The sequence below is a fragment of the Etheostoma spectabile genome, chromosome 11 (assembly GCF_008692095.1).
Source record: "Etheostoma spectabile isolate EspeVRDwgs_2016 chromosome 11, UIUC_Espe_1.0, whole genome shotgun sequence".
Lineage (NCBI taxonomy): Eukaryota > Metazoa > Chordata > Actinopteri > Perciformes > Percidae > Etheostoma > Etheostoma spectabile.
In genome coordinates, this window is record NC_045743.1 from 20,005,223 (window position 1) to 20,014,237 (window position 9,015).

Below are 9,015 nucleotides of genomic sequence, written 5' to 3' on the forward strand. Positions count from 1 at the left end.
GGAATCAATCATGTTATTTTGGGGAAGTAAAAAGAACACTGATATAGGAATGGGTCAAAGCGGGTCCTCGGTTTGACCCGAGGACAGCATGAGGGTTAAAAACCTCATTTTTTTCAGTGCATGTGGCGTTTTTTGGGGGAGTTTACAGTACGACCGGCTGAGCACTTTATGTCTGCCTTGTGGAAGCTTAAGTAAACCAAGGAGACGCCCTGTCATGCTGGATTAAGTACACTCGATCAGCGAGAGAGAATTAGAGAAGGCGGCTCTGTAATGTGGCAGGTAAAGCTCCCCTAAGGAACATTAATTATCTTGAACTTACAGCATGTGTTCATGCTCCTTAGCTTGCAAATGCCATGCCGGACATACAGCTATACAAGCAGTCCTTTGTCTGCGCGTTCAAATTACACACAGGGCCATTCCATTGATTTCCTACGGGGGGAGGGCAGGGACGTCCAACAATGCGTTGCGCACCGCTCGGATATTTCGCTCAAATTATTTCAACTTTCATCTAGTTGCTGCTGACCTTTTGAAAGTGCAACCAATGAGATAACAGCATGTCGTTACCTAGCAATGGGAAATAGCATCCTTGCCACCCTCGATGACAAATAGCTCATCGTGTGTCTGCGGCTTTACTCTTTTTGGCGGATTTTCTTAGTAATTGAGATGCTTGTTATGTAAGGTAATGTTGTGTTAAAGGGTTGGATCCTTGTTTCTTGTCTTTGTTGATGATGCAAACGGAAATGCTGTGATGCAAGAAATAATTCAGACTTGATCTGAAAGTGAGTTGTTTTTCTTCTCCGATTGCAGCTTTTACATGTGAATATTTTCTATTTTTTTCTCTCCTCTGGGACAAGAAACTGAATATCTTTGAGTTGTTAACAAGACATATGAGGACGTCCTCTTGTGTTGATCAACAAACAACTACTCCAGAAGATATTCGACAGATGGGGGCAGTGGTGGCCTAGGGGTTAAGGAAGCGAGCTTGGTACAGGGAGGTCCCAAGACCGGCGGATAAGTGAAAGAGCCCCTCCCTCATTACCACCACAGAGGTGCCCTTGAGCAAGGCACTGAACCCAGAACCGCTCCAGTGGAGCTGCTCAGTGGCAGCAGGTCAGACTGTGGTGTTACTGGGCAGCTTCCAGGTCTGAATGTGGAACTGTGTGAAAGTGACAGGTTGTCGCAAATGAGAAATTGCTCTAAATCGACTTACCCGGATCAAAATAAGAAATAAAACGTATCGATGTGAGCGTATGGGCCGACTTGCTCTTTTAAAAGCTATTTTTGGGGACATTTCAAGTGCTTTTGGGGGCCCTCTGGTAACCACGGGGCCCTAAGGAGACGCTTAATGTGCTTATCGGGCCTGCTCTGGTTGTCGGTTTCACTCAAAACCACAATAAGAACCTCATGGTGGCGCTAGAGGAAAAAGTTTCAGGATCACCAAAATCAATGGGATTCATCTCTGTAGACGATGAATGTACCTACAAAAGTTTCATGGCAATCCATCCAACAGCTGTTAAGATATTTTAGGTCATAAACAGACACTTTATGACACTACTTTGCAACTTTTGCTTTTTTCTGGGCCAAAATCTTGATGAAACTTTTATTGGTTTTCCTGACGTTTTTGAACCTTTTTCCCGAAGTTTTGCTCACACTTTTCTTTTGGCATTTTTTTTCCTGACATTTCTGTCACTTTTTTCAACGAGTCTTTTGTCCTTTTTTTTTATTATCGTGATAAATTCGCCTGAAGCTAATGAGGTTCAAGAGGAAGTTAATCCAACTCGGCGTCCTTTTAACCTCTAAGCCGTCTCCATCTTTCAATTCAATTTCATTTATAGTATCAAATCATAAGTTATCTCAAGACACTTTACAGATAGAGTAGGTCTCGACCACACTCTAGAATTTACAAAGACCCAACAATTCCAGTAATTCCCCCAAGACAAATGTTACAAACATTACCAAGACTATAACTGTAAACACACATATATTCCTTTCATTCCAAGTCAAGAATAGTTTGAAGCATGTTTGCCAAAATGCTCAACAGCTTCTTTAAATGTCATCTTTAAATGAATCTCTCATGGTTTGTTATATTCTACCAATTATCACTAATTACTGAGACAGGGTGCTTGTCAGTACGAGCTCCACGGGCTTTTACGACAACATAGCCAGCATCTAACGTTAGCTACTCCGCTGTGCTGTGGAGTAGTGTCTGGCTATGTGAGACTAGCATCTAACACTGTTGAATGCTGCGTTCTCAACCTGGCAACCCCCGTGAACTGAGTCTGAGGAGGGGGGAGCTGGGGGAGACGACTCTCTCCAGTACAGGGAACCCTCGTTTTTCCACGGGGGTTACGTTCCAAGAAGAACCCGTGATAGGCGAAATCCGTGAAGTAGTAACCTTTATTTTTTTTTTTGAATTATTATACGATGAAATACTCCATAATACATTGAAACCAAAGAACAAAACATTTTTACAGGCCCAAGCATTTGTTTATCAATTAAAAGTACTGTATAAACGTTTTTTTACAAATAACTACTGTACTGTAAAATAATCATTTTAATCATCGATACGAACTAAAAGACTTCAAATTGCGGAGATCAGCACCGCCCCTGTCTCAGGAGTCCTGCGTCATAATTCTCTCTTCAGACTCCTCAGTTCATATAATAAGTTTCTGAATCGCCTCCCACCGAAACATCCGAATATCTGTAATTCAATCTCTCCTCCTCCCATGGGCTCTCCACCCTTCCCTTCCCTCTACGGCTCCTTCAGCCCGCGGCAGATAACCGATAAGTCCTCCGACTCGCCTAGACGACGCTCTGCAGCCTTCTCCGGATCAGCAACAAAGTCCTTTATAGCTACACTCGGTTTGACACAGCAAAAATATAAAAGGTAGAAAATATTAAGCTAAGTAGTTCTCTCCTAAATTGCATGAATAAAAACAAAGTTACCAGATACTTTTAAGGGTGTAAAATCAATATGGGAACAATAATCTGATTAATTAATGGTAAAGTTCCAATAAGTACGATTTGTGTTTTTAAAATGTTTTGACCTGCGATATGTCAGGTTGGTTTTTCCAATCCCAGTATCTCAAATTCGGTTCCGGTACCCAGCTACCTTTTTTTGTTTTAATAATTAAATAATTCCAAATCCTATTTACTTGGACCATCATATTTACTTACATTTTACATACCACACAAAATACAACACCTCCCTTTCCCCTCCCAAACCCGTCCCTACAACTGATAAATAATAATTAATTTCTACACTTCTTTCTTGTATTTGTATCTTAATCTATTTTAGCCGGTTTTTATTTTCTTTCTCTTTTTAATTGCTCTTTAATGTTTTATGTTAAGCGTTTTGGATTGCCTTGTGGCTGAAATGTGCTATAATAAAGTTGCCTTGCCTTACAATCTCCATACTGTCAGTCAGTCACCAGTACAGTTTAGATGCTCTGCCCGAGCCAGAACTTGACCCGGCCCCGTCCATGTTTCCCACCGCTATCCTCGGGATGGGCTGGGCTGGGCCCTTGATTAATTTTAATCATTACTTTATTAACCCAATTGGGTGGGGAGAAAGCTATGCCTCTCCAGCTTCTCCCGTAGCTCAGGGTAAATGTCCTCCACTGACCAGAAGGTGAGGTAAACTGCGCTAAATTGTGTCCTCATTAGTAGCACTGTCTTCCATAATTGCGCAATCAGGCCAGATTGTTTCCAATATCTCACGAGTCCTTTAGCAGCAGATATGGTCTCTCCTATATCCGTGTCGGCCAGCGCATCGGCATGCAGACCGTGGCGAAGGACAGTATGAATTAGGTCATCAAGACAAGAAAGTTTTCTATGGTTCCAGGGCTTTGACTATGTTGCTGCCTTGATCTGTTACCCACACTATTTGTCTGAGGGAGGGAGCTGGTTCGAGGGTTGTCATTTTGTTTTTTACGTTTCTTCATTTGGATTCATTTGCGATCCATTCCATTTTGAATAAACAAACAACGCAGTTTACACGCTTTGTCCTTGTTGCATTATTCATTAAGATAACTCTAAATGGATTGCTGCAGTTCAAACAACTCAGAATTGTAGTTGAGAACGTCAGTTATAACGGCACGCGTATTCAAATCGGGTTTTAAATCGGGATCAGTCAGTCACCAGGGCATAGAGAACACTGTTGGGTCTACGACTCCTGTCAGTCAGTGCCCAGGGCATAGAGCACACTGTTGGGCCTACGATTTCCAGCCTGTCAGTCAGTCCCCAGGGCATAGAGAACACTGTTGGGTCTACGATCTCCTGTCAGTCAGTCTCCAGGGCATAGAGAACACTGTTGGGTCTACAATCTCCTGCCAGTCAGTCCACAGAGCATAGAGAAAACTGTTGGGCCTAAGAGCTCTAGCCTGTCAGTCAGTCCCCAGGGCATAGAGAACACTGTTGGGCCTGAGAGCTCTAGCCTGTCAGTCAGTCCCCAGGGCAAAGAGAACACTGTTGGGCCTAGGAGCTCTAGCCTGTCAGTCAGTCCCCAGGGCATAGAGAACACCGTTGGGCCTAAGAGCTCTGGCCTGTCAGTCAGTCCCCAGGGCATAGAGAACACTGTTGGGCCTACAATCTGCTGTCAGTCAGTGCCCAGGGCATAGAGAACACTGTTGGGTCTACAATCTCCTATCAGTCAGTGCCCAGGGCATAGAGAACACTGTTGGGTCTACCTACAATCTCCTGGCAGTCAGTCACCAGGGCATAGAGAACACTGTTGGGTCTACAATCTCCTGTCAGTCAGTCTCCAGGGCAAAGAGAACACTGTTGGGTCTACAATCTCCTGCCAGTCAGTCCCCAGGGCATAGAGAACACCGTTAGGCCTAAGAGCTCTAGCTTGTCAGTCAGTCCCCAGGGCATAGAGAACACTGTTGGGCCTACGATCTCCTGTCAGTAAGTGCCCAGCGAATAGAGAACCCTGTTGGGTCTACAATCTCCTGTCAGTCAGTCCCCAGGCTATAGAGAACACCGTTGGGCCTAAGAGCTCTGGCCTGTCACCCTGGTAGCTCAACTGGTAGAGTGCGCACCCCATGTACCAAGGCTGAGTCTTCACCGCAGCGACCTATGTTTGATTCCGCCCTTTGTTGCATGACTTCCCCCTCTCTCCCCTGTTTCCTGTCTACAAATATCTTATCACTTAAAGGCAAAAAAAACCCCAAAAAGTATTTAAAAAAACAGAACAGTGCCCGTCTTTGATTGAACTGTGAAACTCCCAAGTGTGGCTATGAGCAACTTAAATAAAAAGTAGGCCAGTGTGGACGTCCACACACACACACACACACACACACACACACACACACACACACGGAAATGAATCTGACCTCTCCGCTGCATTAACTATGAGTGTGCAACAGAGTTGGAAAAACAAATGTGTTTCGTTGTATTTTCGAGCAGCTGGAAAGCGCAGACGAGGGTAACAGACAGAGAGGGTAACAGACAGAGAGGGTAACAGAGAGAGGGTAACAGACAGAGAGGTAACACGAGAGAGGGTAACAGCAGAGAGGGTAACAGACAGAGAGGGTAACAGACAGAGAGAGAGGGTAACAGAGAGAGGGTACAGACAGAGAAGTAACAGCAGATAAGGTAACAGACAGAGAGGGTAACAGAGCGAGGGTAACGACAGAGAGGGTACAGCAGAGAAGGTAACAGACAGAGAGGGTAACAGACATAGAGGGAACAGACGAGAGGGTACAGACGAGGGGTAAAGACGAGAGAAGTAACAGAACAGACAGAGAGGTAACAGACAGAGAGGTAACAGAGCAGAGAGGTAACAGACGGAGGTAACAGAGAGAGTAACAGAGAGAGGGTAACAAGACAGAGAGGGTAACAGATAGAGGGTAACAGAGACAGAGAGGTACAGTATAGAGAGGGTAACAGCAGAGAGGTAACAGACAGAGGGTACAGAGCAAGAGGATAACAGAAGAGGGTAACAGACGAGAGGGTAACAGACAGAGAGGGTAACAGACAGAGTAGGTAACAGGCAGAGAAGGGTAACAGACAGAGACGTAACGGCGAGACCTGAGACAGAGCGTGGGATCTCTTACCCTCCGTGCTGATCAGGACTGGAGGTGACTGGGCCACGTCACAATTTTGACAGCAAACTTGCTGCCCCTCTCTCTGTTGATGCATCTTCTCACCACGCTGAAGGGACCCCTGGACACACAGACGGGAAAATAACTTTCAAAAGTGGTTTCTTGGACCGTGCCAACCACCGTGTTACCATGCTCCGGCGATTAGCCGCGGGTTGACGGTTGCACAACACTGATCAATGTTAAAGTGCTCATATTATGCTTTTTGGCCTTTTCCCTAACCTCCTGTGTCTACTGTATATTGTTGTGTGCATGTTTAAGTTTACAAAGCCCAAAGCCCCCCCCCCTGCCCCCACCCCAAAGGGCTTACCATCTCCAACAGAAAACACTGTTCCAACTGCTCCAAACAGCTCTACTGTAGTCCAGCTCTTACTTCTGTGACCAAAACACGCCTCACACTCTGTTCTGACTGGCTAGTAGTCTTACCTAGGTACTGTCAGGGCCCTCATACTCTGTCTGACTGGGCTAGTAGTCCTTACCTAGTACTGTCAGGGCCCTCATACCTGCTTCTGACGTCTAGTAGTCCTTACCTAGGTACTGTCAGGACCCTCAATACTCTGCCCACTGGCTAGTAGTCCTTACCTAGGTACTGTCAGGCCCTCATACTCTGCTTCTGACTGGCTAGTAGTCCTTACCAGTACTGTCAGGGCCCTCATACTCTGCTTCGGACTGGCTAGTAGTCCTACCTAGGTACTGTCAGGGCCCTCAAACTCTGCTTCTGACTGGCTAGATCCTTACCTAGTACTGTCAGGACCCTCATACTCTGCTCCTGACTGGCTAGTAGTCCTTACCTAGGTACTGTCAGGGCCCTCAAACTCTGCTTCTGACTGGCTCGTAGTCCTTGGTACGGGACATGTGTGACTCTAAAGATAGACATGAGTGCGATCCTCACTCTGCAGCTAAACGAGAGCTCAACACACAGGGGGTGAAAAGAGGAGCTGCAGCATGGGTGGTACGACAAAAATATCGTGTTTTTGAAAATTACACATGAAACCTATTCTGATATAACCTCTAAATACAATGTATAACCTGAAAATGAGCAGAATATGAGCACTTTAAGCTTTAGTGCTTGTGTCATGTGGACGCGCCAACAGTTTGTTTTACTTATTACTATTATTAATATTATTATTATTATTATTACTTAATACCTTATGGGGCAGAGAGAAACTACGCACTAGAGCTTTAACGTTGCAGGTTTGTCTCAACGGATTCTCAACACAGTGACTTGACACTTAAACTATCATACTAATTACTTAAAGGACTGTCTTATGTAGGGTTTTACTAGTCTTAGCGTCTACTCAACCTCTTTTACACAGTACAGGAACCATTCACCATTCACCATATTCACACACTGTGGCCGAGGCCGCCGTACAAGGTGCCACCTGCTCATCAGATAACACTCACACACACTTACACACTTTCGACATGGGATTGAAGAGTCGGGATAGAAACCACCAACCTACCAATTGGCCAGGCGTCTCCGCTCAACGCACATGTGACTCCCACCTCTGGCAAATACTACTACCCATCCTTCTCTTTCCCATAATCCTCTTCCTGCTGGGTGCATCAAAGTTATGTTTAAAACGGTTAAAACTCCGAGGCAAACAACACGGAGCACACAGGGGCCGAGCGAGGGCCACGCTCGTTTCTGCTCATCGCTGTGTCAGCAGCGTGTCGGCACATGCAGAGACTGCACTTTGGTTCTCACTGCCGAGGTCGAAGGTTCCAATTGAATCATCCCGCCTGTGGAGTGGGTGTTTCATCACGTTCAGTCGATGGGATACACGAGGTCTAACACTCAAGGCTGCGGGTTAGAATTCACAAGCCGGCGGTCAGCGTTACAGAGCAATACAGCAGGAACACAGCTGCGGCTACAACTGCCTAACACGGGGGTGAAACTGACCTGTGTGTGTGTGTGTTGGAAGAGGATGTTTAGCAGCAGGTAGAAGGGAGCAGAGCTCTGTGTGTGTGTCAGTGTGAGTGTGTGTGGCGTGCACATGTGTGTGCGTGCGTTTTGGAATGATGATTTTTCAGCAGAGGGAGAAGGGAGCCAAGCTCTTGTTGTGGTGTTGTCTGTGTGTGTGTGTTGCGAGGAGGTTTAGCATGCAGAAGGGAGCCGAGCTCTCCATGTTATTGTCTGTGTGTGTGTGTGTGTGTGGTGTTGCGAGGATGAGGTTTAGCATGCCGAAGGAGCGAGCTCTGCGTGTGTATTGTCGTGTGTGTGTTTGTGTGTGTGTGTGCGAGGATGAGGTTTTAGCATGGAGAAGGAGCCGAGCTTGTGTATGTGTTGTTTGTGTGTGTGTGTGTGTGTGTGTGTGTGTGTGTGTGTGTGTGGTTGGTGTGTGTGTGGTGTTGTGTTTGTTTGTGTGTGCGTGTTGCGAGATGAGGTTTGGCATGGACAAGGGTGCCGAGCTCTGTGTTGTGTGTGTGTGTGTGTGTGTGTGGTGTGTGTGCGTTGCGAGGATGAGGTTTGGCATGGACAAGGGTGCCGAGCTCTGTGTGTGTGTGTGTTGTGTGTGTTGTTTATGTGGCGTGTGTGCGTTGCGAGGATGAGGTTTAGTATGGGGGTGCCAAGCTCAGTTTGTGGTTGTAGTGGTGTGTGTTGTTTGTGCGTGTGTGTTGCGAGGATGAGGTTTAGCATGGAGAAGGGTCCGCAGTGTGTGTGTTGTGTGTTGGTGTGTTTGGTGTGCGTGTGTGTTGCGAGGATGAGGTTTCGGTAGGGAGGAGGGAGCCAGCTGCTGCAGATACGATAAATGAACAATGGATCTTGTGTAAGAAACCACACACACCGCTGGCACAAATCCCATCGATCTATTTTCTTTACCTACTATTATCGGACGCTGTCCAGCATGCACTGGGTGAAACGCAGAGAACACCCAGGGACAGGTTCTGCGGCCTAGCTTTAATTTGA

The 9,015-nt window shown here is 46.2% G+C and overlaps 1 protein-coding gene across 1 annotated transcript in view; it reads right to left on the bottom strand.

Moving 5' to 3' along the window:
• The window catches only part of caska (calcium/calmodulin-dependent serine protein kinase a), a 195,624-nt gene that overhangs the window by 113,479 nt on the left and 73,130 nt on the right, over positions 1-9,015 (bottom strand).